The 27,494-nt window shown below is 46.7% G+C and overlaps 1 protein-coding gene across 2 annotated transcripts in view; it reads left to right on the forward strand.

The window, feature by feature from the left end:
* LOC135904754 (muscarinic acetylcholine receptor M1-like) overlaps nt 1–27,494 on the forward strand; it is a 60,730-nt gene that overhangs the window by 4,789 nt on the left and 28,447 nt on the right. Inside the window, exon 2 of one of the 2 annotated variants that reach the window (XM_070522312.1) lies at nt 8,404–8,468. The exons of the other annotated variant lie outside the window; for it this stretch is intronic. The gene's annotated coding sequence lies outside the window, so the exon portion shown is untranslated. The remainder of the gene's footprint in view (nt 1–8,403; nt 8,469–27,494) is intronic. 2 annotated transcript variants of the gene reach the window in all.

Here is a 27,494-nt window from a genome sequence, read left to right on the forward strand (position 1 = left end):
AAAGGCCAAATGACTGAGGATTTCGTAAGACTTGTGCCACGATTTCTAAGGTTAAGCACCGCCGGGTGTGCATATACTTGCGTCTCCTGGCTCAGTGATATGACGTAATGACGGGGCTAACATTATCGCGCTGCCCTTGACCAGGTTGCGTTTCGGGCGTTGTGTGATCGATGCAGAATAACTTCGGCCCATATTCACAGAACACTTCTCACACTAGATTTGTCCGTAAGGACAAGTGCGACTTAACTACGTCCAGGAGGGGGGGGGGGAGGTGGCATATAATTTCCGAAAGCAGTAATTAGTGACCGGAAGCTCTTGAGGACGATGAGCTTTGTGAATTCTCACATCTAGTTCTTTTATTCTGTGATCCCTGTAAAACAATTTGCGCCAACATCCAGGAGGCTTCTCTTGAGTAGGAAGGTTCGCTCATCGGCCCCCAGCCTTCGCCAACCCACTTCACATTTACTATAGTCGGATACAACTTTAGAAAAAAGGGGAGGCCCCGCCCAGATGACCGAAGCGGCGAAGTCGCTGGCCGTCCGGCGCGTGACGTCGGTCCAGAGTGCGCGCCCATTGGTGGATGTTCGCGTGCATCCGCCTCGGAGGAGTAAACGCCCCCTTTTTTCTAAAGTTGTATCCGACTATAGCGAAGCTCTGTTAACGCGGACCTGATCTCAAACGGGGGATTTAGGTATGAGCGCTCTGGTTCACATTCACCAAACAAATGTTCACTCATCGTGCACTCTTGCGACTAAAATCCCTGTTAAATCTCTCTCTTCTATTCTGTCGTTATATATATATATATATATATATATATATATATATATCTTGCTCCGTCCGCAGGGGTGATTGCTGCACTATATCTTAGGCGCAGGACGACACAATGTTTTTTTTTCTTTCCTTAGTTTCTATAATTTACGTGCGCGAGTGCGATTTCCTCGCGCTTTGAAAAGAAAATCAGAGAAAAACATGCGCTGGCGATGTTTACCATTTCCAACGAGGCATCATTATGTGCTTTCTTGAGAAAATATGACCACGATGTGCTCGAAACCACTCGAGTGCAAGAAAGCGTGAAAAAACGAAGGGGCACGCTTTGCTTCTTTTTCCATTTATTCTACAGTTTTCACTTTAAAGCAAAAGATGCGGTATCTTCTAGGCTCTCTTCTTGATTTCACACCTCTATTAAAAAGGCGAACCATCCGATTTTTCACTTCACGGAGGGGAGCGTTAATGATCTGTTTCTTAGGATTGCCACGTCCCAATATCAACGATCCGGTTACGAGGGACGCAGTAACCTTAGATTACTTCACGTCTACCGCTCAGCCTTATTCGCTTGCATCTCGTACGGCGTGACGCTGCTGGTGGTGCATGCGCACAATGTCTCCACTTTTTTTCTTTTTGTGGCAATAAAACTCAAGCGATCTGAACAAACATGCAGACGAGGGAGCACTTGTCTGAGGTAGCACCCGCCCCGGTTGCTTCGTAGCTATGCTGCTGCTCTGCTGAGTTCGAGGTCACGGGGGCGATTCTGAACGCAATGTCTGCATATCGACGGACGGCAAAATGAAAAAAAAAACGCTCATGCAGTTAAATTCAGCTGCACGTGCAAAAATCCCTGCAAGGTGATAAATAATCCGGAGTCCGCTACTACGCTATACCTACTAATTAGATTGTGAATGTGACGGCAAGAATACCATAATTTAGTTTTTCGTGCGGCATTCTTTCGGGTACTTCACCCACTTATGGACGGTTATTTCTCTGCCTATTTATCTATCTCCAAGCGGCTTTCAGCCAATTCGGGTCACTGGAAAGGTTGTGGTTTAATGGGTAAACGTCAGGATGCCAGGCTTCTGTGCTGCAGGCACCCGGTTCAAAACCAGCTGCCGGAGTATCTTGGGTAACTGGATATTTAACACAGGGTATGTGCCGCTCATCAGTTAAACCGTTTCACCACAACTTCTGCTACAGGGTGAACCTCCTTAACACCAACTTTGGCCACTGGGTCCTTAACACTAGATGTGTGCCGTTCACCAGTTAAGACGTTTCACCGCAACTTCTACTACAGGGTGAACATCCTTAACACCAATTTGGGTCACTGGGTACTTGACGCTGGGTATGTGCCGCTCATCAGTTAAGCCGTTTCATGGCAACTTCTGCTACAGGGTTAACCTCCTTAGCACCAACTTGGATCACTGGGTACCTAAAACTGGATATGGGTCGTTCATCAGTTAAGACATTTCACGGCAACTTATGCTACAGGATGAGCCCCCTTAACACCAGCTTCGGTCACTGGGTACTCCACGCTGGGTATGTTCCGCTCATCAGTTAAGCCGTTTCACGGTAACTTCTGCTACAGGGTGAACCTCCTTGACACCAACTTGGGCCACTGGGTACTTCACGCTGGGCACGTGCCGCTCATGCATTAAACCGTTTCACGGTAACTTCTGCTACAGCGTGAACCTCCTTATCACCACCTTGGGCCACTGTGTACTTCACGCTGGGTATGTGCCGCTCATCAGTTAAGCCGTTTCACGGCAACTTCCGCTACAAAGTAAACCACCTTAGCACCAACTTGGGTCACTGAGTACTTGACGCTAGATATGTGCCGTTCACCAGTTAACACGTTTCACCGCAACTTCTGCTACAGGGTGAACCTCCGTAACACCAATTTGGGTTACTGGGTACTGAACGCTGGGTATGTGCCGCTCATCAGTTAAGCCTTTTCATGGCAACTTCTCCTACAGGGTGAACCTCCTTAACACCAAAAAAAATTGAAACAGCGCTAGACGACAGGACTAGAAAGTGGAGCAGACAAACACTCGAACGATTGGGAGGTACATAAAGCCGGGTGCCCAGAGGGTATGCGACAGTACGCTTCAGATAACCCCCAAGTCAGTTGCAACTGCGGAAGAGAGACACGCACAAAGCCAGGCGTACGTTAAAGCAGCAAATCGCACGAGTTTCGCGGCAGCTTCGCATTAATATAAATTCCTATTATGCGTGAGATATTCGAAATTGTTGACCAATCCCCAGGAAAAAGGGGCGGGGGGTCTGTAGCGGATCAGGGTAGCGCGACGAGACTGAAGACGACCAAGGCACTTTGTCAGCCGGCGTCGACGGAAGATAACGTGAAATTTCTCATGCGCGCGACCTTTGCTACTTTCACGCATGGGCGACTACATTTGTCTTGTATTAGACGTAAGTGCACGTTTTCGCGCAACAACGCCAACAATTGAAAGAGCGCCTTCTGTATAGAAGTAGCATTTTTCTGTTTTGAGCAAAGAAAAAAAACCGACATTATCTAAGCAAATGACATGCGTCACGAAATTATAAACTGTCGTGTCGCATAAAGTTTGATAGTGTTTGACAGGAAATGCGCTACGAGACCTTCTGTCACAGTAACAATGAAGGAAGGAGAATTATTTCGGAGGGCAAGAAAGAAAAAAATGTAAGCTAGACGCATGGATTATGTTGTCAGCAGAGTTCCACTGCACACGTGCCAAGCACATGTATAAGAGCGAGCTTTCTGAAATAGGAATTTGTTAGTGGTTGCTCTTCTCACTTCCTCGTTTGACGTGCTGGGATCCAAACCTGCCGCGGGCGAACATCCCCAATCTTCACGTTGCTACATAATGAAAATTCCACGCAAGACGCTGACAAGAATTACCCCTGTTCGGGCAAAGTAGGGGTCCGACATAAACTGCAAGGTAAATAACGTGGAGCAATCCAAGGCGCGGTATAGAGCTGGTCCTCTGTTATACGCGTACGTGTTACTTCTTTCGTTGTCCTTCAGCGCTGTCTAAACTTGCCGACTAGAAGGTTCTTTCACATATATGCCATTAAACGACACACACTCTTAAGTTATACGCATTATCGAAGCTACTTGACCATCCGGATAACGTACTATGAAGAAAAGAGAGGGCACCCACGAGTTATTGCGCAGCTTATTGCTGCTCCACGCGTAAACAAGCTAAGATCATGTGACCCGAGTGAGTCTTGAGTGTGAAGTCACTTTATTGCTGCGAAGTGCCCGTGGGAACGCCGTTGGAGCAACGTTTCGATAGAGAATGGCGAGTTAATGCAAGCAACATCTTTTGGCAACTGCACAGGTTTCGAGGGTGCATTTTGTTTTTCTCTTCTAGCACCCTAGCAGAGCTGGTGACATAACGCGTGGAACAGAAATTGAATGATTTAAGTTTGATAAACGCTTCTACGGGCTAGCTTGTACGCATCTTGTTGATTTCAGCACATTCGTTAATTCCTGCGAAATTCGAGTTCACTTCGCTCGCAGCGTGTATTTCTCGGCCATGACATTCAAGCCTGCTGCTGGCCCGTTGGACCTTGACGATTCTCGCGGACGTTAGCGCACGCGACACACACGGCCACCTGCACAAAAAATACCCGCGGTGATATTCCAAGGACGGGAGCACTGCGCACGCCAGCTTGTTTATCGGCCTGGGATCAAGGCGCACGACAAAGGTCAGCACCGGAGTCCGGGCAGGTCGTGCCATTAAAAGTGCCCCCCCATCTTCTCACACCTTGTTTCTCGGGGCTCCCCAGGTCATGGCCGGGGTCACGGCGCGTAGGGTCACGACAAGGTCACATGAAAGGTCGGGCAGGCTCTGCAGTAGTAACGCGCATCGGGTCCGCGCTTCGTCGACGTCTCGCCGCTGTTACGAGACTGGAATTTAAAGGACCACGTTTCCGCCGCGTTTCGTGTCTTACGCCTTCGTACCGCCCCTCGCTGGCCTTACGCCGTTCGCGAGTGCATACTTTCTTTCCATATTAACGTGCAATCATCCTGTTTTGCTGCTCCGTGCCGCCCGTCAATGCCGAAACTATGGTTTGAGCGTCGACACACGCCGTCTGTGTAATTCGTCAACACGCCCCACCGATAAGTGCGCCTATTATTACGTCTCCCGCCAAGTTGGCCGCAGGCGTCCCTCTTCGCTAGCGGTCCTCCTCTCCGGCCTTTCGTCGTTGCTGCTGGAAGCGTGTCCTGCGTTGACTTTCCTGTGAGATATAAAATGCTAGCCCTTGTCCGACCCTCCTGCCGGCGCATTCCAAAACAACGTCGCTGTATGGTCTCACTCACTTCATCAATCAAATAATCAATCAGTCAACCAATCAGTCAACCAATCAATCAACCAATCAATTGCAAACGCTGCATTCAGCTGCGACTTAGCAGACGAGGATCGTAGATCCATGTCCCACCGCTGCTTACCACTCGTTAAGCGGACGGAGTTTTGTGACCTTCAACAGAGTCTGCTTGGAGCTGGAACCAAGTTGACCTTCGGAGACGAGGTGATGTAAAAACAAATAACAGAAGTTTAGTGCATCGTGACGAGTGAGCGGCGCACTCCGAGGAAATTGCAAAAACGTACAGCGTGCGTGCACCTGCACGCAAGAGCAGAGAAGATGCTACTACACGTGGTGACTCGCTGGCTTTCTTATACCCTCCGCCATCCGGGCAACCTCGCTCTCTGCTGCTCACTGGTAGAGGGCCTTGTCAGGACACCCCGAGTCAACGCGCACAGAGGGTCATTGGAGGGAAACCACTCCTTGGCGTAGAGGAGTGGAACGTAGACCACGTCGGGTAAACTCACACATAGGGTCATGGGAGAGAAGCCCCTCCTTAGCGTAGAGGGGATAAATTTGGGACAGAGGGGAGTAAGATGTGCACATTCTGCGCATAATCCGTCTTTTCATGCTGACGAGCACGACGATAAGGCACGCCGTCTCCCAAGCGTTCGGCATATTTTCCATTCACTACGGCACAAAGTGAACCGCAGCAGTATGATATGTTCAGGAAAGACCGCGACGACGCTATTGCTTCGTCCGGAGGCGTAACGATAATCGTGGATAATTGTGTTGCTTGCCAGAATCATTCTCTCCAGACGCCCCCCTTCAGGCGATGTCTCTGCGAGCGATTCTTTTCAACAAGTGAATAACCATCTGCACAATTTGCATACAGCCTAATTACCAACTCAGCATAACAGAATTTTTCACGCTAATAAATCAGCTCCCAGAACCATACATTATCGCTGGTAAGTTTAATGCTCACATCAGTTTGTGGGGGCACTCCCGGGGAGATGCAAGGGGTCGTCTCGTAGAAGACTTTCGAGTATCCTCTGGTGCGTGCCTCGGTAATAAAGAAAGAGCTCACCTCTTACAATATTCACCACAATTCATATTCTTCCACAGATTTAGCTATTTACACTGTGACCCTCTTTCTTCGCATAGAATGGAAGGTCATCAAGAATCCATTTGCGATCGATCACTTTGATGTAACGCTGAGCTTAATACTGAAACGTGACAGCCCGTCTCATGCTCCGCATCGCAACATACCGCCGCCTGATTGTAAAACCTTTAATGGTTCAACTTATGTAACACGAGATTTTATTAACAACTTTAGTATCGATGGCGCATAAGCGTATTTTACCACTTTTATTCTCGACGCAGCTCAAAAATTCATTTCCCAAACAAAGCGCCTCCCATGTAAAAGTGTAGAATGAGGACTGTAGACTACTGCGAAAGAAACAAAACGAAGCTTTGGGCGTACAAAGTTGCTCCCCGACTGCAGAAGATCTTGTAGGATTTCAATTAGTAAAATCGCAGAGAAGGCGGACGCGGCGGCAGGCCAGGAGAGCTAGCTGGGACAAATTTCTCTCGGGCATGGCGTCTTAGACTCCGGCGTGCAAAGTATGGAATGGGCTAAAAAGGCTAAACGGACAGGAAATGTACACATTACCATTGGTCAATGAACAACAAAACAGCTTGGAAGACCAGGTCAACGTGCTTGTGGGACACTTGAAGAGTGTTTCCAGCTCTATTCAGCACTCAAAATCATTCCTCAAACACGAAGTAATAGCCGAACGTGTAGTACCTTCGATCGCATATCCATGCAGAATCGCCCTTACATCTTCCTTTTAACAACGCAGAGAGAAGAGCTTCCTCGAACGTATGCAAGAACTCGGCACCGGATCCTGACGGAATCATATGCGACATGATTAAACATTTCCACAGTGACACTCAAATGACGCTAGTCACACGTTTCAATACTATTAGGCTGCCGGGTTCCTTCCATCTGCATGGAAAGAAGCTATTGTCATCCCGATCTTGAAACAGGGTAAAGACCCCTCAGTAGGAACAAGTTACCATCCAACAGCCCTCACAAGTCGTATCTGCAAACTCTGCACAAAAAATGGCTAATATGCGTCTTCTGCATTTTCTGGAAACAAAGAAATTGCTTGACGTGTGCAAGAGTAGTCTTTTGTGAAGGCCGGTCGACGACTAACCAACTCGTTCGCACTGCGGGAAACATTCGCGATACCTTCATTGACAAACAGTTGATTCTATAGGTATTCCTGGATATGGAAAAGTCATACGATACTATCTAGCACTGCGGAATATTGAGAGACATCTGCGAAATGGGAATCCACGGAAACACGTTTTGAAAGCTGGATTTCCAACCAGTTATACCGTGTGAGAATTTGAAAGACTTTGTCTAGGCAATTTGTACAGGAAACTGGATCACCACAGAGTGACGTACTTAGCTGCACCCTCTTTATTATCAAGATGAATTCTTTACGCTTCTATATTCCACGGATCTTATCTAATTCTGTGTATGTTGATAACGTACTATACGGTGACCAGAGTTCCCTGCCATGGCTCTGACTATATGAGATCAGACACTGACAGCATGAAACACGGCCCTTCAATCCCGTAATGACCTCTGGAAAGGCACCGAACGACATGCAGATGTGATCCAAGCCGTGCAACCTTTCCATCTGAGAGCAACAAGTTCAGCTAGGCCTGAACAAACTGTCGAAATTGGCGAATGAGAATTGATTTAAGCTAAATCCCCGAAAGAGCGTCTTTGTCCTGCTTACAAGAAAGAGATGCTTGCTCCCAAAGCCCAATATTGAAGTGCATGAAGAACGCGTACCTGTGAATAGAGAACACATATTCTTAGCTGTCATACTAGGCTCAAAGCTTAGCTTTATTCCCCACATAGAGCTCATTAAAAGCAAATGCCTCATAGCAATGAATATCCTTAAAATCCTGTCGCACACAACACACCGTAGTGGAAGAAAGTGCCTCATGGCTCTGCACAAGAGCCTCATAGGCTCACGTTCGGACTACGACACTGTAGTTCACCGGTATGCTGCACTCAGCGCCGTCAAAATGCTAGGTCCTGTGCGTCGTCTAGGTATCCGCCTCGCGACCGGTGTCTTCCAAACAAGTCCCATAAAGAGTCTCCACGTAGAATCAAATGAATGCTCTTTTAATTTGCAGAGGACGTGCTCAAGTTTCTTTTACTTTCTGAAAATAAGTTCGAACTCTGAACACCCATGTTATTCCACGACAACCTATACAAGCTCCGTTTTCACATGTTTTTAGGTTTTCACAACCGGCCTTCTGTGAGAGAGCCCTTCGCTCTGCGCGCAAGGAAATTGACTGAGCATGTGAGTGTTCCACTCCTTACACATGAAATAATAGCTCCGGCGAAGCCGTTTTCGCCATGCCTGTGGCAGGAGATAGAGTGTGACATGTCATTTCTTGAAATCACTAAACAAACACGCTCTAGAGGTACACATTCGCACTCACTTCCTTGGAGCTCCAGTGGAAGTACTTTTGCCCACAGCTTTACACAGATGCCTCGAAGTCGCATTCTGGTGTCTCATTTTCAGCTATCGGTCCATCATTTTCAGAAATTGACGTCCTGCATCTGGAAGTCAGAATCTTCTCTGCTTAAGCCTATGGAGGGATGGCAGCTGCCAAACATATTAGAAAAACAAAGTTACCAAAAGATTTTACATTCACAGACTTCTTAAGTGCAGGTAAAGCTTTAAAATCACTACACAAACATCAAAATCTTCATCAACAATATTTACGCACTGCTATGCACGGGCTGTATGTATATCTAACCAACACACTGTAATATGCTGAGTGCCTGGGCATAGAGGCATCGAGGGAAATGTGCTAGCAGATGAAATGACTAAAGCCATAGCAACCAAAGTTAGTAATGTGCCCACAGCTGGCTCCTGCCAAAGATCTTAAGACATTCCAGCATGAATAACTCGGCAGCTACTGGCAACACCTGTGGGATGCCGATACCCTAATTAAGCTCCCCGTAAGCAAACCGCGCTTACGATATTGGTCGTCGCCATCAAAGTTAAGACGATGTAACGTGGTCTTTTGCCGTCTGCGAATAGGACACACATATGGTACCCACTCCTACCTCTTAACTGGTGCCGACCTGCCCAACTGTGGTAAATGCGGCGAGAGGCTCACCATGGGCCACGTCTTGCTGGAGTGTCGGGAAGCAGAACCTGAACGGTAAAATCAATTTCCTGTTGCATACCAGCAGCACGTCGACCTTCATCCTGCACTGTTTGTCGATCCAGAACCACTTGTCGATAGGAAAGTAGTGCTTAGTTTTTTACATTATATTGTTCTGCACATTGTCAACGCAAGAGATTTGTAGCACGCACCTCTCTCTAGAGGAGTACTGCTGCGATACTAATGTTTTAAGGCACATACCTCCGGGCACTCACATTCAAGGGCCCCGGTGAAGCGGCTGTGCCACTGGCAGCGACACATTTTATTGTCGTATCCCCATACGGGATATGTTTCATGATCAGAGCCCACATCACTTGCAACTGTCATTATTTTAGTGTCTATATATTTTACGCCATTTACAACGAATTCTTTAAGCCTCTATGCAGCCATAGTACTATTACCACTTCATAGACTGCTCATGCTATTTCTCTTGGCGCTCAGTGGTCATTCCTGGCCCTCGTGCCAATAAAAAAGCATATCATCATCCTCGTCATTGTCATCATCACCGTCATCATCATCATCGTAGTCAATCTACACACGAGTAGGACACTAACTGGTGCTGGCACGGAGGCACTGACGTCCACGACCGGTCGAGTCACTGGTGGACAGTCACTGATATTTATTTATTTATTTATTTATTTTTATGTTTACACAATATAGCGCCTTTGGTGCAATAGCAGGGGCGGGGATAACATCGCACATGATACGCAGAAAAAAAGAATGTTCAGTAGCAATCAACACGGACACCTCCAGGCAAAGCATTCCAATATTCAGTTGATAAGGGAAAGAGCTGTGCAAGTCGGTTCGAGTTTGAAACATCAAAACGTTTATGGTGTGAAATCTATGGGCGTGCGGCAAGGTTCAGCGAGCCTAATGCATTTATGTAAGTGGATACATCGCGACCAGTTCATTAGGGTGTGCAGAAACTGTTATGCCTTCGATGACTTTCTTTATATTGCCGCACGACGTCGGTATCGATGCTGACGTGACTCACAAGTGTAAGTAGATTCAGTTTAGCCGGTGGTCGTGCCCACATCGGTCGCCGACATAATCTGCCGATCGCTATCGGAGGGTCGTTCGCTGAGTGAAAAATATGCAACAAGGAAACATACCTGGACGACTATGCGTTTACCTGCTCTCCATTTGCTGAAAACAAATCAAATTATATTCTGTAGTATTGCGAGCCGAAACCACGGCTTGGTTATATCATATACAAATACTCCAATCCCCAACGGGGATGTTGGCAGGGTGGTTACACAGTATAAAGGATATACCAGGATGGTAAGGTTACAGAAAAAGAGAAAAATACAGTAGAAGAACAAACCAAGAAAAACTCCAGTAAAGGTGAGTGGCGGACATGTTTAGCGTTGGCTGCAGCACAATATCATTATTAAGCGCCTTCCACTCTGATATAGTCCCAGCGGAAAAAGAGTATTTAAGAGCACATTTTTTAGTCTGTAAGGGGGGGGGGGGGGTGGATAAACCTTTATTATAGAACCAGCACTTTATGATGGCCGCGCCTAAGCCTCCCTCTCGCCGCCGCCTCACGGGCGTGCTGGGTCGCCCAGGTTTGGTCGCCGACGGCGGAGCTCCGCAGAGCCTCACGCAACCTCGACGTGATAGTCGTGGTGTTAATGTGTGTGTACTATGTTGGGCATTCCCATAGCATATGCGGGAGCGTGGCCGGGTGAATGCCACAGCACCGGCAGTTTGGAGTAGTGTAATCATCTGGGAATATAAGGTGGAGGCGGGCGGATGAAAGGTACGTGTTTGTTTGTAGCAGACGCAGGCCGGTAGCCTGCGCCCGGCTGAACTTGGGGTGAGGTGGGGGGAAAGTTCGGCGACTGAGGTAAAAGGCCTTAACGAGATCGTTATAAGTGGCCAGATTGTCCATGGTGTCCAACTCTTATCCAGTGACTCCGGCGCGGTTCACTAGGCCTCGCGCAATGGAGTGGGTGAAGGCAGTGAACCATAATTCGTGCCGTTTACATGTAGCATATCCAGTAGAAAAATGTATGGTTTCGGAAATGCCCATGAAGTATTGCCCTTTAATAAACTGAAACAAGAATTTCAAGCGGGTAATGAGATTTTTTTTTCTTTAGGAATGCTTCCATCCGCTTTCGATAGAAGTTAGAGTTGCGTCCGACGCAATTGAAGACAAATTGGGCTACTCTGCGTGTTTTTCCGCGTCTTTCTGCCTTTTCTATGTTAGATCTTGTGGAGGGACTCCAAATTATTCCAGCGTAATCTAAGGTTGGTTGTACGACTGTTCGAAATGCAACGGACGGCTGGTGTTGAGAGTTTTTAGTGCTCTTCTGAAAAAGAACAGCTGGCGATAGGCTGTGGCAGTGACAGAGTCAATGTGCATGTTTCACTTTATTTGAAATTCATAACCCTAAGTATCTAGAGTGCGTAACCTCTGAGATTGAAATACCTCATGAATACTGATATTTTTTTTTTCAACGTTACCGGACATCTGCCAGCCCTCGCACCATTTGGCGGGCCCGTTATGAGGCAAGCCTTAGTGAGGGAGTCCGGATTAACTTTGACATAGAGTTTCTCACTACATTATCTAGAGGGAAATCTGGCGCTGCTGCGCTGTGGTATGCATGGGAATGGCGGTATATTGTGGATTCGGGTTGACATCGTTCTCGTAGAGACAGGGCGCCTTCAAGACGCGCTTGGCAAGTACCGTTCCGTCTGTCACAATGATTCATCTTCTACTAGAACAGCACGTGAAAAGCTGTTTCAGCTTTATTATTACGCGAAAACATGATTTTTTTTAATTATGAGAACTTGTTATTGCGTGTACGACTACATGTTACGTAAAAAGTATCAGCGGGCCGCTAAAGTTGGAGGACAGACAACTAGGTTCGCGCTCGCTTTGAAACAGTTGGTCGTCTGTTCTTGCTTTTCTTCGCTTGGTCGTGCATCGTGGGTGAGTAAAGATGTAATATGCGTGAATGGAAACATTTTATGAAGATCTTACTTTGATAACGCGTTATTTGCGTAGCCATATCCACGTTTTAGACGAAGCCTCTTACAACACCAGCCAACACGAGCCTCGCAGACACATATACCGTCATTCCCATGACGGCACGGTGCCCCCTTAAGAAACTCCCATAGACGGTGGCGCCGGATTACCCTCTAGGTGTTATAGTGAGAAACTCTATGAACTTTGACCCCCCTGGTTCTTTACGTGCCCCCAATGAACGACACAAGGGCGGTTTGGCATTTCACCCCCATCGAAATGTGGCCACCGCGGCCGGGATTCGAACCCGTGACCTCGTGGGTAGCAGCGCAACGCCATAGCCGCTGTATAAGCCACCACGGCGGTTCTCAACATAAATCGGAACGCGCTTCTGAACATCAGAAGTGCATTCTCTGGTCCAGCCGTGCGAGCGCCGGTTGTCCCAGATGTTGCCTTCATTGAGCGAGGGTTAACCTCGGTGCTCCTAACGAATTTGTGTGCTCTCAGCAGATGCTTCGGGGTAGATAACAAATTGAAGAGGAAAAAAACGTGTCTCTGCAGTGTTTGTGCAGCGGTTTGAAATTGAGTATTCCTCTGCACTGTAGGCAACACGCGCAAACGACGGGAAGTGCTCGCAGTACCCGTTCGGGTAAATGAAGATCCTTCCCTCCTGCTCGCATTCGCCGGCGCTTCCTTGAGTAACGAGACTGCAAAATTCAGTTGATTTGTTGTTGTTACTACGCTGACTTATTATCAATAGTTACCCAACTGCTGTTTGACGTGAAGCGAGCGAAGGGGCGACGGCCCCTTGTTGCAGCACAACAGCAGACAAGCCCGACTCGCGGCTGAAGTCTCCACCAACTGCGAAAGCACCATATTTGTTTGGATACCGAGCGTTGATGAGTAATTGAAAGGAAAAAATAACCTTAAAAGAAAGCGAGACATCTTATTTCATTTGGTTTCTCGGCGTTGCCATTCGACGTACGAAGACCACGGTGAGACAAAAAGTTCATTGTCCATATCATCTAAGCAGTGGGTGGTGGCTTCTGAACGCTTTCGATGGATTTGTTCCTGGTAACTTTGCTGCCGTTGTTTTGCTCAGATAGAGGTCAATATCAAAAGCAGCACAGAGACTATAAGGAACACTGTAGTCTTTAGCCGTCTGTGTTTTTTCTTTTTTTTTAGTGTTCACTGAAGCATGCAAGCTTCATGTAGCCCCCCGCCCCCATCTTAATTAGGCCGCGTTGCCAGCAATCGGGCCCCTCATCTAGTTGCTTCGAAGCCAGATTGACATATGAACTCATCTAGCGTATTCATCAGCGCCCATCTAGTATTCATAGCTCAGCTCAGCAAGCGCCACCGTCCCCACTCGTGGACCGCTCTACTTCCGCTCAAGCTAAGACCCTGCCCACCACAAGCATTTCCGTTCCAAAATAGTACCTCCTTGCAGTCTGCACAGGATGTGTGAGTGCATGTGAGGGAAGACCCGCGAACGACAGGAGTCTGTGCACTGCACCAAACTGTCAAATGAAGTTTGCTAGTAAATGATGTATCTTCAGCATGAAAACTGCGACTGCGAGAGGGTGGGGGGGAGAGGGGGGGGGGGGGGCTTGGGAAGCCAAGAAAATATGTGGAAAACGAAAGACGGGTGGGGACATCGCTATTTTATTCCCGCGAAAGCTCGCCATGAAGTCACCACTTTTCAAAGCGTCTGAGACAGCCTACTTAATTACCTAACGGTAATTCGTTCTGAATAACTGAATAAGCCTACCTAGCAAACTAATTAACTTTTCTTTCCGTAGAGACGTCCAAATGCGAGAGAATGCGCGCAAATCCGAAACGTTACATTGGCGTAGAAACGACGAAGTTTCGGCCTGAAGTTACAAAACAAGGAAATTTGGCTTTGCTATTTTTCGCAAAAATTACACGCTAATCAAATAAGTGAATCGTGATTGTCTATTCAAGGAATTGCTCGGACCTAAATGATTTGGAGTTTCTGTTTAGCGTCGTTTTAAGCACCGTCGATAGACCCACCTCCGCTAAAGTTATATTGAGGAGACTGTCAATGCAACAATCGGTCAAAGGTAAGCGCCGCCGAGAATGCATGCCCTCCGGAGTCGTTCAGTCCTTCGATCAGGCCCCAAATAAGTGCGACAGGAGTTCACAAGACTACGCCGTGCGAACAAGGACAGAGGTAAACACGGTGGCCTCGGCCGTACGAAGTTGCGGGGCTCGAGACATCGCCATGCGGAAGCGGCGACAGCCGAAGGCTATCCGACGAGCTGATTTAGATAACCACTCTGTCCTGCTTTCTAATTCCGTGCAGTGCGACAGGAACTACGAGTACGGTCATCCAATCATCGGTCATAACGATATACGTGTTTCGAGGTACGGAGAACAAATTTGCCAATGTGAGGCCCTTTGCAATCTTTCCCTGAGCTTTACCATTTAGCTAACGCGTATGGCGGGATTCCCAGCGTCAATAATAACATAGCTCTTACGCTGATTCGCGTTCGGGATTGGTTGCCGTGACGGGTGGGTAGATCTACAGGGGCAATTTCAGCAGCCGAAGGTCAGTGAATAATTACACTTTCTTTTATTTATTGCGTTAATTACACGTCGGTTTATCGTAAAATATTCATTTGGAGGTTATACGAAAGTCCATGCGCCTGATTGGATGGAACATACGCAGAGCGGGTTCAAGGGGTACGTATACTGTAAAGATCGGTTCTCAAGAGACACACTTTTTTGTTCGTTGTTTATATTGGTCTTTAGTAAGCTGGTATGCTAATTTTTATAGTGAATTACCAACTAGCGCGGTCGCACCTCGCTCGACGACGCTATTCATTAAAAACTTCCCGAAGCTTTACATAAACGCGCTCATGTGCGCAAGTAATTTTACTGATAAAGCAAACAAATGTTGGGGACGGTAAAGCAGCGCGATAGACATGAATGAGCAGAAGTAAGACGCAAACAGTCTTATACGTCTTTTTCTTTTTTGTCCGTGTCTTTCACGCACCTTACATATTCCTAATGTCAAATCAACTATACCACATGGAACAACGATGTTACACTCGCACATATTATCTGTGTCCACCAGCGATAGAGTGCCCACAGGTAAGTGATGTGCAGAGTACTGGACCAGTTGGACGATCGTCGACTATCAAACGTCAAAGCTTTAGGTCTGTGCTCCCAAAGAACATGCGTGCTGAAGGCCTACTTTACTTACTCGCATTATTAAGGTTCCTGCGGTCTGTACGTGGGGCTTCACGATAGCTTTAAGAAGGCCGCCCCCTACCGCTCTGTAGTGTACGCGGTTTGTTCATTCTCGTCACTCTTACTGTCTATCTCTGCCTTCAACTCTCTCTTTCTTTTTATCCCCCTTAACTCTTCCTTCCATGCAGGGTAGCTAAACCGGAACTACATCTGATTAACCTCCCTGCCTTTCTATGCATCCTTTTTTCTCTCTCTCCTACCATGAAGGAATGTCTTTTTGTTGTTGTTTTTTTCAAAAGCAGAGCAGCGTTCATCGTTGATGGCCCATGTAACTTCCACATTTCTTCAACGTTACGCTACAAACGTGGCTTGCATGATGTATTCGCTAGGTACCTGCAGGCATTACCGACAGACTATTCTCCAGCTATCAAGAACATTTATTCTGGAAAGAGCGCTCGAATAATAGAGAGGTATTGCGCGTAAATGCGAAACACCCCGCGCTTGTGAGGACCCGTAGTATGTACGTGTCTGTGCTCTCTTCGTCAAAACGCTCGAACCGAATCGGAGAGTGGCTAATATACCCGCGTGTTCTAGAACGCTCTCCCAATTCAGCAAACTACTTAAACTCGAGAAAATAAATGGCAGTTCCACCATTCGATAAACGTGGTCACTACGCTTCGCTAACGTCTCACTGCAATTCTCGAGAAGTGTAATGTGTTCAGTTGAGGCGCGGCGTTGTACTCAACTTAGTGGCTCCGTCGAGCAGCAAAACATACCGCAGCCAATATTCGCAACAGGGTAAAATTTTTGTCTGCTGCAGCAAAAGCACGGATACAACTGGGCACATCCTAATGGAATGGGAAGTTATTCATCCAAGAAGACCCGTAGGTGACGTGCAGCTTCGAGTAGCGCTGGGATTCAAAGCGGATGGAAGCATATTAACTGGTCAGACAGAAGTCCAGATGAGTAAGAGACGTTTAGGTTATTGATGGGAAAAGATCGTAGTTTCGCCCAGAAGGCGCGAAGCCTCGATTGCGACAGCAAACCTTCAGGCTGCTCCCCTAAGCGAGCATAGCAGCTTTATGGGCTGTATAAACTCGTAAATATTCGCTCATTAACAAGCACGGTGCCACACGTGCACAGGCGCACATAAACACTCTTTCCTCGATGAGCGCCGACACTCGCTATCAGAACGGTCGTGTGATGGTGAGCGGCAGCAGCAGCGAGCGCATCGACTTTCGTGCTTCCTCTCGCTTGAACTTAAAACTAAGCGGCGAAAACACAGCTCACGCGAAGGTATGAGCCCCGGCGAACCTAGACTGTACTCATCCCAGATCACTTGCAAAGTAAAGCCCGCGCCACACGCAATAGCCGCCGGAGGAGGACGCCTCCCCCCCCTCTCCTTCTCCTCCCACTGGTGCCTCGCGCGTGACGCAAGACGGCGCGCTTCCTCCCCGCTTTCCTGCCTTGCGCGCGCGAGATTGAGCTGCAATCATCAGATAACTCTCGCACGCTTTCACTCGCACATAGAGCATACGGCGCGCGGCGACGATGTCATTGCCCTTGGACTTTCTACAGAACATCACGGATACGGCAGAAATGCGACGGGAGTGTCCATATTATTGCTATCGCACTAAAAAGCAGGGAAGAGATTGATAGGGCAAGGTTCATTGCAGGCATAGACAACTGTACAAGGTAGGCACAGTGGTTTTAAGAAAGAGAGAACGTAATCAGGAGTGATAGGCAAAATGCTACACTTGAAGGCACGTGTAGAACAAGGGTTCTAAGCTGGGTTAGCTGGTTTATTGACATGATGCTGATGCTGAAACAGCGCGGACAAGACGGGTGAAAACAGACAGGACAGCGCACCGCCCTGTGTGTGGTACACTCTCGTCTACCACTCCTCGCGCTCCGTTGCTCAAGGTTGCTCAAGAGAACGAGTAGTGTCATGCATATCACATCCACCTCGTACTCGCAACGCCACGTGTTGTTCTGCTAGGTATTCCATTCCCGAAATTCTGCCAGACGGCGCTTGAATAAAGACGACATGCAGTATAAAAGCAGAGCGCGGTGATCAACGGAGGCAAGCAGGTAGCTGTGGGACGAACATGGCGCGCGAAAAGCAGTTGCAGTGGTTTGCCGACGGAAGACTCGGTGGTTGACGAGTCCAGTGTCATCAGTCATGACTGATGATGGTGTGACGATCGACAGTGACCAAACAAGAGATCTCTCTCGACCCAAAACGCTGGCTTCTGAGATGTCTCTTCCTCGGTCACTGCATATCCTGAGCATCCACTTTCCTGTGAAGCGCTGTCTCGTATGCGTATTTTTCACATTGTTCATGATTATGCTGACTCCGATTAAATTTTTATGCGAAGCATATTACTAGAGCTCAACCCAGCTCCTCAGGCGCGGCGGTGTCGCCTTCAATACCACGTGACACCGTGACGTCACGACAGAGGAGAAAGGGGGCTCCAACTCGCGCCGTCGCTCGAGAGCTCAACCCAGCTCTTCAGGCGCGGCGGTGTCGCCTTCAATACCACGTGACACCGTGACGTCACGACAGAGGAGAAACAGGGCTCCAACTCGCGCCGTCGCTCGAGAGCTCAACCCAGCTCTTCGGGCGCGGTGGTGTCGCCTTCAATACCACGTGACACCGTGACGTCACGACAGAGGAGAAACGGGGCTCCAACTCGCGCCGTCGCTCGTGGCGTCGCCCCCCGCATCGGACGCGGTGAGCGTCGAGCAACGCAGCGTTCGGCGCGACAACGAAATGTGCGCCTGAGCAAGCGCCGCACGCCTGAGGCGACGCCGACGACACCGGCTTTTCTGCGACACGAGCTCCTTAACGCTGTCGCGTTAAAATAAAGGCTAGTATGCTTCACATCTTGGGCTTAACCTTAGCTAAGCCACAGCCATTTTTTTTTCTGAATCTTGATACTCGAATAAACATCTTGCTTCACATTTGCCGTCTTTCTAAAACTGAAGTTCTCGTAGCCTAGTGCGGTCAAGCAGTGAAAACCATACGATGTTCCGAGGATGAGCCATGACTACTGCTCGAGATATAAATACTTGAGAAAGCCGCCTATGACGTTATGATTTCTTCAGACTGCAACTTGAAATATTGTGCACCGTTCTGAGGAATCATGAAAGTATAAGTTCTGGTATTGTTTAGGCAAGAACATCGTGCTTTTTCTACCTCAGTGGGAGGCATTGCCTTAACTGCTGCATACTCTCGACTGGGTGTCTGACTTGCTGTAGATATGTAGTTTCAATTACGTCAATTTCTTCCCATATTTCGTTTTATATCTATATATACGTGACGTATCATTATTTCCTAAGTGCTGCTTCCGCAAAACTGAGCTTATCCACCCGCCAATATTTCAAAAATCTCAGTTTATGTCTACCTTGTTTATTTTAAGGGAACTTGTGAAGGTGGCTGGCTGGTTTGACATCGTTTGTATAATAAAAAAATACCGTAACTTATCGTTGTGTACGTAATGAAAGCTTCTGAGATTTATACACTTTTAAAGTAGAAGAGGAGACCAGCCCAGATGCATCGGCAACGCATGGTGTGAGATAGACGCTACACGTTTAATGTAGCGCTCTTCGTTGGCGACTTCCTGAAGCTACGCAGCCCCCGATCATTCAACCTTGTCAGGCAGTTGTAAAGCACATCGATGTACCTTTGTGGAAATTACACATGATGTATGCGCAAAACTTCCGCCTTTCTAGAACTGCTACAGCGCGAGATACAAAGGAAGAAACAAGCCGAGCCGGCCAGATAAAGGAACAGAGCGCTGACTGCCAACTGGTTTATTAGCAAGTTGCACGAAATATATACCTACAAGAAAGCATCAGGATAAGTCATCAGAATACTTCACAAAACGTCACACCGATAGAAGGCTACACCATCATGGGTCATAGAACGCGCCATTTCGTTATGCAAGGTTAAACTGATCAAGAAATCTTGCTTCCTTTGGTGATAGACACAAAGATGGTGCGCTTTTCCTTTTTAAGTTGCCAGCGACGTCATCCAAATGACGCAGGCATACACTCGCATATACTGGTAGAGTATACATAGTTGAGACAGTGCTAAACCGATTTTAGGCGCCGTGCTTTGTAAGGGCTCGTTTCATTTTCTTTTTTTTTTTTGAGCCCTTCCGAATTTACCTGACCTAGCTGCTGCTTATGCCGCTGTTCGCCAAATGGCTCATATATAGGACAGCACGTATAGGACAAATCAGTTTATATCTAGCTCCATTTGCAATATACTGCTTCCGATTTACCGGGTGCCGGCTCTGTTACTGCAGAATTGGGCATTGAAACAACAAACCAAACAGTACGTGTAAATTACCCGCCCCCCCTCGGAACGTCCTTCTACTAAAGCGATGCTCTCTTACCCTTCTTTCGTTGTGTTTGGCGCGACTTTGTGTCTTCAAACAAATTTGTTTGAAGACACAAAGGTGTTTGGTGAATTATGGTGTCTTCAAACAAATTTGTTTGAAGACCATAATTCTTTCAAGCCACAAATGCCAAACCGCACGGGAAATAATCGAGGCATGCCACATCAAAGGATTCGGATAGACTTGCGTTAGCCATGCATCTTTGTCTCTGTTAGAATGCGAATTTGAGTATCTGCACAACACGTGTGTTAATCTTTTTGTTGTATCCTTTTTTGACTTCCCTACCTACTGATACCCGTACAAAACATTATTGAGAAGGCATTGAATTATTATTGGTCAATGTTGAGTTTTTTATTGAGGAATTGTGAAAATTCTGTTGGAGAATTGTTGGGCTGATTGTAGAGTGGTCTTGAATATTGGTCACTGAAATTTAATTGGAACACCATTGGGTACCTCAATGTTGAATAATTGTTATCATTGAAATTCCATTGTGCTAAAACGGCTCGTTGTGTTTATTTTGTTGAATGGTTGTTGGGTTACATTGATAATGCATTGAACTGACGTTGTGATAGTTCTGTTGACCTGTTGTTGAGTTAATGTTGTCACAGCACTGAAAAGTACGTTGTGGCCCAGTTGAGATGGCATTGAGATTTCAGAAATGGCTACTGAAATATGATTGACATTTCGTTGGGCTAGTGGATTTTTATTCATATATTGAATTTGCTTTGCTATTCACACTTGCATGCCCCGGTGCCTGCTCATAACTTTCACAAACAAAAGCAAAGGAGAGACTGATCAATTTGAAGTACCTTTATTTACACTAAAGATGCGTGCCCATGAAACATTATTACAGTACATAAGGCACCACTACATCAAACCTGGAGACATAGGCTAGTACCTACAGCACTCTTAACAGTGTAAATACATCTGAAAAAACCTATACATATGAATTAAAATCAAAACGATCATTGTGGTCTTCCCTTCCGACTTAAGTTTATGAATAGAAGGCAAAGCTACTCAAAAGGCAGGGCTTAAGCATACCCTTTTATCAACCAACTTTGAACACATGAACACATGAAGCTGCTTGCGTGGTAACACACACGAGACATCTGAATACGTTACATTAAAATGTTTCGCACACTAACCCATCACAGGAACAGTTACGGCTGATTGTGAGAAGGCAAAATAACAGACTTGAAACAAACGACCTCACGTAAACATATACAAGCTTTAGCACACGTCTTAATAATATATGGGGTTTTACGTGCCAAAACCACTTTCTGATTATGAGGCACGCCGTAGCGGGGGACTCCGGAAATTTTGACCACCTGGGGTTCTTTAACGTGCACCTAAATCTAAGTACACGGGTGTTTTCGCATTTCGCCCCCATCGAAATGCGGCCGCCGTGGCCGGGATTCGATCCCGCGACCTTGTGCTCAGCAGCCTAACACCATAGCCACTGAGCAACCGCGGCGGGTGCTTCACGTCACCGCGATTCACGTCTTCACGTTTCACGTTTCACGCTTCACGTCTTCACCGCGATTAAAATTTAATGAAGTACTAGACTTGCTTTAGCTTTTTGTCTTCGAGATGTATATATTTTCAGGTTGCCCAATTATTTTATAAAATGACATCGCTCCACTTGGCTATTATTGATGAGACATCATTTAGAAAGTTGTCTGGCATGGTGAACACCTGAATCATGTTTCTGACGAGCCAGGTTTGCAAGAACAGTACAGCATTTTTATATATTAAATTGCGGTACAGAAGAGTTTGTTGGTGGTATTTCCTCAATTTAGTGAGCTCATTTTCAGTTAATTTTTCTGGACTTGCACAAAGCTAATTAGAGCACTTTTGGGGGCCTTTTTCACTATACCCAGCAACTAAGTGGTACCTCAGTCAATAAAAAAGTAAGGCAAGGCTAATACATTGAACAATAAGAGAAAACATAATTATTTAGCACAAAAAATTGGTAATATCACATGGCTAACACAATTGCAAAGAGCCAAATAGATGGTCACCTGCACTTGCAGGTGACCATCTATCGAGTACCCCAGAAATCGTCATAAAGGATGGGGAAAGGTTTAAATGACTGGACAGCCAGATTGGTGAGACATTGAAAAACACAAATAAATGCGTATACGAAAAACCAATGACCTCAATTGCGCAGGTAAAATGTTATTTAAATGCTACCAGAATTTTATTGCATAAAATACATAAAAGTTGAAAAAATTGGGACAAAGCAGTAACAAAGACGGAGGGAGATACAGCACCCGTGTTGAAAAGAAATTACAAGTGATATACATGCATATTTAAGCTCAAGACAATTTTTTCTCCAATATTTACAAAAAGAGCCCATGCACTGACGGCATAACAGAAGGTTCCTGCGCCTGGAGGATGCAGCACAGTACAAAGCAGCGTCATGAGAACCGAAAACTAGAGCTTAGTATATTTAAAACGTACGAATACTTGCATACCTACAGGCTTGTGACATGTCATTCCTCGAATGGATGAAATTCATAAATTTCACACAAATGAAGTTACCATCACTCTTATTGGCTTCCTCAGGGGACTCCTTGAAGTTGAACTAGAAAAATGTACATCAGTGTTAAAAACAGAGAAGATAAAACCCTATAGCGTTCTTCCTGAAATAAACAGCGCAAATATTTAATGTATCAATTCTATGGACACTTCGCCAATTCGGTGTACATTTATATTTGACAACCACCCAAGCAGAGACGAGAAGGATGAATTAAGGTAGGAACACACATGAACGCTGACTCAACTAGAAGTTTATTCGTGAAGACAAAGATTTTAAACACATTGGTCAACTTCACAAAGAAAAAGCCATGGATGCGCAGCAGAAACACCCTGGCAGAACAAGAAAGGACCGAAAGACATGTCCTGTAGAACATGTGCGTCAAAAACAAAAAAACACATGAAAACTGAAAGGTTTGTCCTGCAAGTGATATTAACGTGAAATACTGCAGCAACTCTTTCCCACTAAAGGTCCCAGAAATCTTGCTTATGACTTTTTCTTCGTGATCAGTAAATAATTATTCCATAAGCCCTCTTGTGTTCTGGTCTTTGTGATGAAACAACCGTTCTTTCTGCTCTACGTCAACACCAGAGGAGTTCCAGAAGCAATATTTATTGATCACAAACGAAACAAATGCATAACCAAGTTTTCTGTTGCCCTTACAGGCGGCGTTGAGGCAGGGCCTTGACGTTCATCCGTGGGAGACCTGAGCCCGGGTCGCATTAAACCTTGCCGGACATACAAGAAAGTTGTATCCATCCATCCATTAGTGGGAAAGACTTGCAGTTCTCAAGAGTATTTCTCGTTGGGTAGTATCACTCATCGGACAAATATTTCGCTTTTTCGAAAGATTTGTCCGATAGTTCTCGTTTTTCACGCAGGTTTATTCTACATGACATGGCTTTCTCATATTTTTTCTTATCGCTCATGGCTGTGTCTGCCACGCATGCACGGGTCTTTACCTTTGTCAAGTTGACCAGCGTCTTTAATACCCCTGTCTTCAAAAATAAACTTAGCTGAACTTGCACTGGTGTGTGCTCCCACCTATTTCGTCGTCCGTCGTCCGCCTCTGTTCGCGTTGCTGTTTCCAGTACGCACGTATCACTTGGTTAGGCTGGTAAACATTCTCGCAAGCAAAAGGAAATACCTCCCTCAAAAGGTAGCCCGTCCTTCACTACTAAAAGCAAGAGCAAATCGAAAGTAAGCCTTCACAGCGTCCATGCGGCAGCTAGTACACCACAGAGCAGCAAAAAAATAGTTAAAAATCCCACTTGATGGAGAGTGGCAACAGAGATGCGAGCTTGCTAGTGAATCAGCCACATATCAACGGGTGTCTCTTGCACGACGCCAAGCTGCTCTTTACGTAGAACACTTTAGCATCTGGGCATTTGCTGCATGAGTAACCTGCGAGAAGGGAGTGCGGATGGAAAATAAGATTGCGCGGATTCAGAATCTGCCACACACTGCACATAACTACGCACAAAATAGAAGTACACAGTATACTGTCAAGTTAAAATTTGCGACTCTTTACGAGTGCTGTCTAGAAAAGGAAGAAATGGGTCACTACGGTAAATGTTAGCTAAGACACGCACAGAGATGTTTCACAACGGGGAGAAATATTCCCGGCTCTCTCGCAGAACTAAAGACCACGCGACAGTGCATAGCCAACACCAAGCAGACATCAACTCTTTGGGAAGAAGTCCAGCAGCAGGAATGACCTAAAGATACGCCGAGAGCGATGCGAGCGTGAACGTGCCTGTACGAGTAAGAACATGCACTGCTTCTTTGAAGCTAGCCGCTCCGGAGTGTCTCCGATCATCCAACGCGAGTTGTGTGCAGAACGTCGCGTACACGCCCTTGCGCGTTTTGCGCGGTAGCGTCTGCGCAGTGAGCTAGCTTTATGCACGCGTCATTGTTCACCGCGCAAACGGTGCTCGAGGCGACAACGCGCCAAGTGGCGCTCCTTCCGCTTCTGCAAGCAACGCACATTCGGATCGGCCCAGCTCAAAGAGGCAGCAGAGAACGGTGGCATGTTTCGGATATCGAGAAATAAAATTGTACAGTACGCCTTCAACAGAAACGCGCCGCGCTAGATAAAGATGCTTACTGCGGTAGTTTTGGCAGTGATAGGCGATAAGGCGAGCCTGTCGGCGGCTCTGTTCTTTGCCGACGTCGTCACCACACCTCTGTTCATTTGCGCTGTGTATCCGTGAACAGTCACCGCGCGGAAGCTGCGACTTATCGCTTGGCAGTTCTCCGCAAATCCCAAAGATGCGAAATATATTTTGCGGTGCGCCGCACCATCAGGCTCAACCTAAATCGAGGCACGCTTAACCGCTACGGCACAAAAGGTGATCACACTAACCGTATGGTATACGATGAGCCACTACGGATTTAAAAAAATATTATGATGTCTTACGTCCGAAACCAACGCTGTGATTATGAGGCAGGTAGTAGTTGGGGACTCCGTATTAATTTTGACTTCCTGGAAATTTTTACGTGCATAAAATGCACAATGCACGAGCGTTTTTGCATTCCGCACCTTTGGAATGCGGCCGCTGCAGTGTTCGTATCCACGACCTCGAGCCCCAGATAGCCACGGCGGCCGCCATAGTTGCGAAATGCGTAAGCGTGACGTGCAACACCGCCTTCCGGTACGAGTGTGGTACAAACGTAGCACAGCTGCACACCTGTCGCGGTTCCCCTAAGCTCGTAGTGTCTGCCTAAATACCTTGAAAGGCAGCGCGCCTCTCACGTATCGGAACGCGATAACAAGCGCTTAGACGGCCCACGTGAGCCCCTATGAAAGATGGCGTGGCCCCTGTACAAAATTATCACTGCTCAGAGAAGCTGATCCTTATGTTCCAATTGTGTTCTCTCATACAAATTAAGGAAAGGTCATTAGGCAGGAACAAATGAAGCAATGCAATTTTACGCACGTGGGGCGCCGCTGCCTCTTCGCTTACTGTTGTTTCAAACGAAGTGACTGCGGCAGCGAGCGTTAGTATAGCGCGCTTTCGCTCTGGGGCATATGGTTTGCTTGAAGAAAGTGAACGGCGTGCTTAACATATCACGCTTGTCAATGTCATAATAGAAAAAAAGGCTATGTACTCAAGAAAACGAGATTACTTACCTATCTGCAGAAGCTCGGCTGCGACTGTTTTGGGGTGCCTTCTCTATAACAGGTATCATCACCTCTGCCGCGCAACTCATCAAAACTGCCAGGCTCGCAAATCAGTCGAATACTAGTAGCTGAGTCAGCCAACGTCCCCAACGGATAAACGTCCCACTTATCGTCGTTAAAGCATTTCACTAAAATGTGCGTCATGATGTCCGAAAAGAAAAAAAAATACTTTCATCGAAAAGCATAAAACGCGAACCACCACACAAGGCAACCAACTAACTGAGCCCGAAAGCCGTTCACAGCTTCACTATAGTATGGAGTTATAAAAACATTGCAAAGACAAAATAACCGCCCGGAAAAACGACTAATTAATTAGTAATAATTTTTCATCCACTAACCTTCATAAAGATTCAAGAACAGCCTAATTTGTAGCGTAAACAACAAATACTACGACAAAAATATGCGGCTACGAAACTAGCGGTAGCGATGTGTACTGTTGCAAAAGTGCGCTCAAACGAAGCTACAACGGTTGCAGCCGCGTGCGCACACGCACACACCCGAACGCTGCCTTGACGTTGGTAGCGCCATCTAGAAATAAAAATTATTACTAATTTTATTATTTTTACAAAAGTAACGCAACTGGAATAGTTTATAGCATCTTTGCAGATGACGAGGTGACAAGTAAGGTGTGATAAGAGTCCGTTACCTGTATTTATTTCATTTCCCTTTGGTGTTCTACCTAACTGAACATACGGGACCTGTCCTGCAGGCTTGGCTGAAGACGACAGTTCGGCGAGGCTCAAGTAAATCGCATGCTTCTTGCAAGGCGAGAGTCGGGAGCAGCCGCAGATATAGCGATTAGCTGCGATACTTTTGCGGCTGTTTCTGAATCAGAAGCTCTTTGTAGTCAATGGTTACAGCGGCTGCGCACTGCGATCTCAAAGCGTGTTCGTTGTTTTATCTCTAGTACCGCGGCCGTTGGATAAAAATAGCTACATTTACTTTCCAGACAGAGGGTGCGTCGCAGGGAATTCGAAGATATCTCACGTGTTTGTTTGCAGCATGTGCGCCGCTTGCATCCTACGGTTCCCACAGCGCGTCGGATGCTCGAAGGTAGCGTCGTCGCGTGTCGGCGCCTGTCTTATCGCCGGCCGCGCTGCCGCCGTGTCTACTTTTGGGGGACTCTACATGCGCGTAGTCACCGTGTTTGCGAGTGAACTTCGCATTCTTCTGCTCCCCGAAACGTGCTCATTTTGGATCGTACCAATTGCTATGTCATCTAGTGTATGTTAAAACGACGATGGCATTTGTACACCGGCGAAGTAATAAGTCGTTATGAATTTGGGCGGTCATGAAGCTAGTCTAACGCTGCAGTTTTTAGAGTGAGAAAACGGCGACGAAAGTGGGGCGGTCCCGGAGATAGGCGCTTGAAAGCGCCAGCTTTAGCGACAGCACGAGGAAGTGGCACGCTGCGCACGCTCCAAGCATTTCAGAACTTTCTGGCTGTCGAACGAGAGGAGCATGCGCGCGTTCGTGGCCTAATGGTTAGAGCACCGCGCTTCAACAGCCGACGTTCAAAGCCACCCCGTCGCTCACTCATTATTTTCATTTTATGAAAACGAGGCGAAAGAAGAACTTACCTGCCGCAAAGCGACAGCAATGAGGTTGGAACGCTTCGCATTAAATTTTTGGAATGTCTTCATATGCGAGTCCTAATTATTGATACTGGACTCAACTGCTACACAACAAAAAACAGCTACAAAAATCAACACAAATTGCCCAATAAATTGTTAATTGAGAACACTCAAGGGTAATATTGTTGCGCAAGTGTTGAGCGAACTCAATTGCTTTTGAAAATTTGTTGAAGTCCGTTGTTTCAACAATTCCCCAACA

The sequence above is a fragment of the Dermacentor albipictus genome, chromosome 7, assembly GCF_038994185.2.
Source record: "Dermacentor albipictus isolate Rhodes 1998 colony chromosome 7, USDA_Dalb.pri_finalv2, whole genome shotgun sequence".
Taxonomy (NCBI): domain Eukaryota; kingdom Metazoa; phylum Arthropoda; class Arachnida; order Ixodida; family Ixodidae; genus Dermacentor; species Dermacentor albipictus.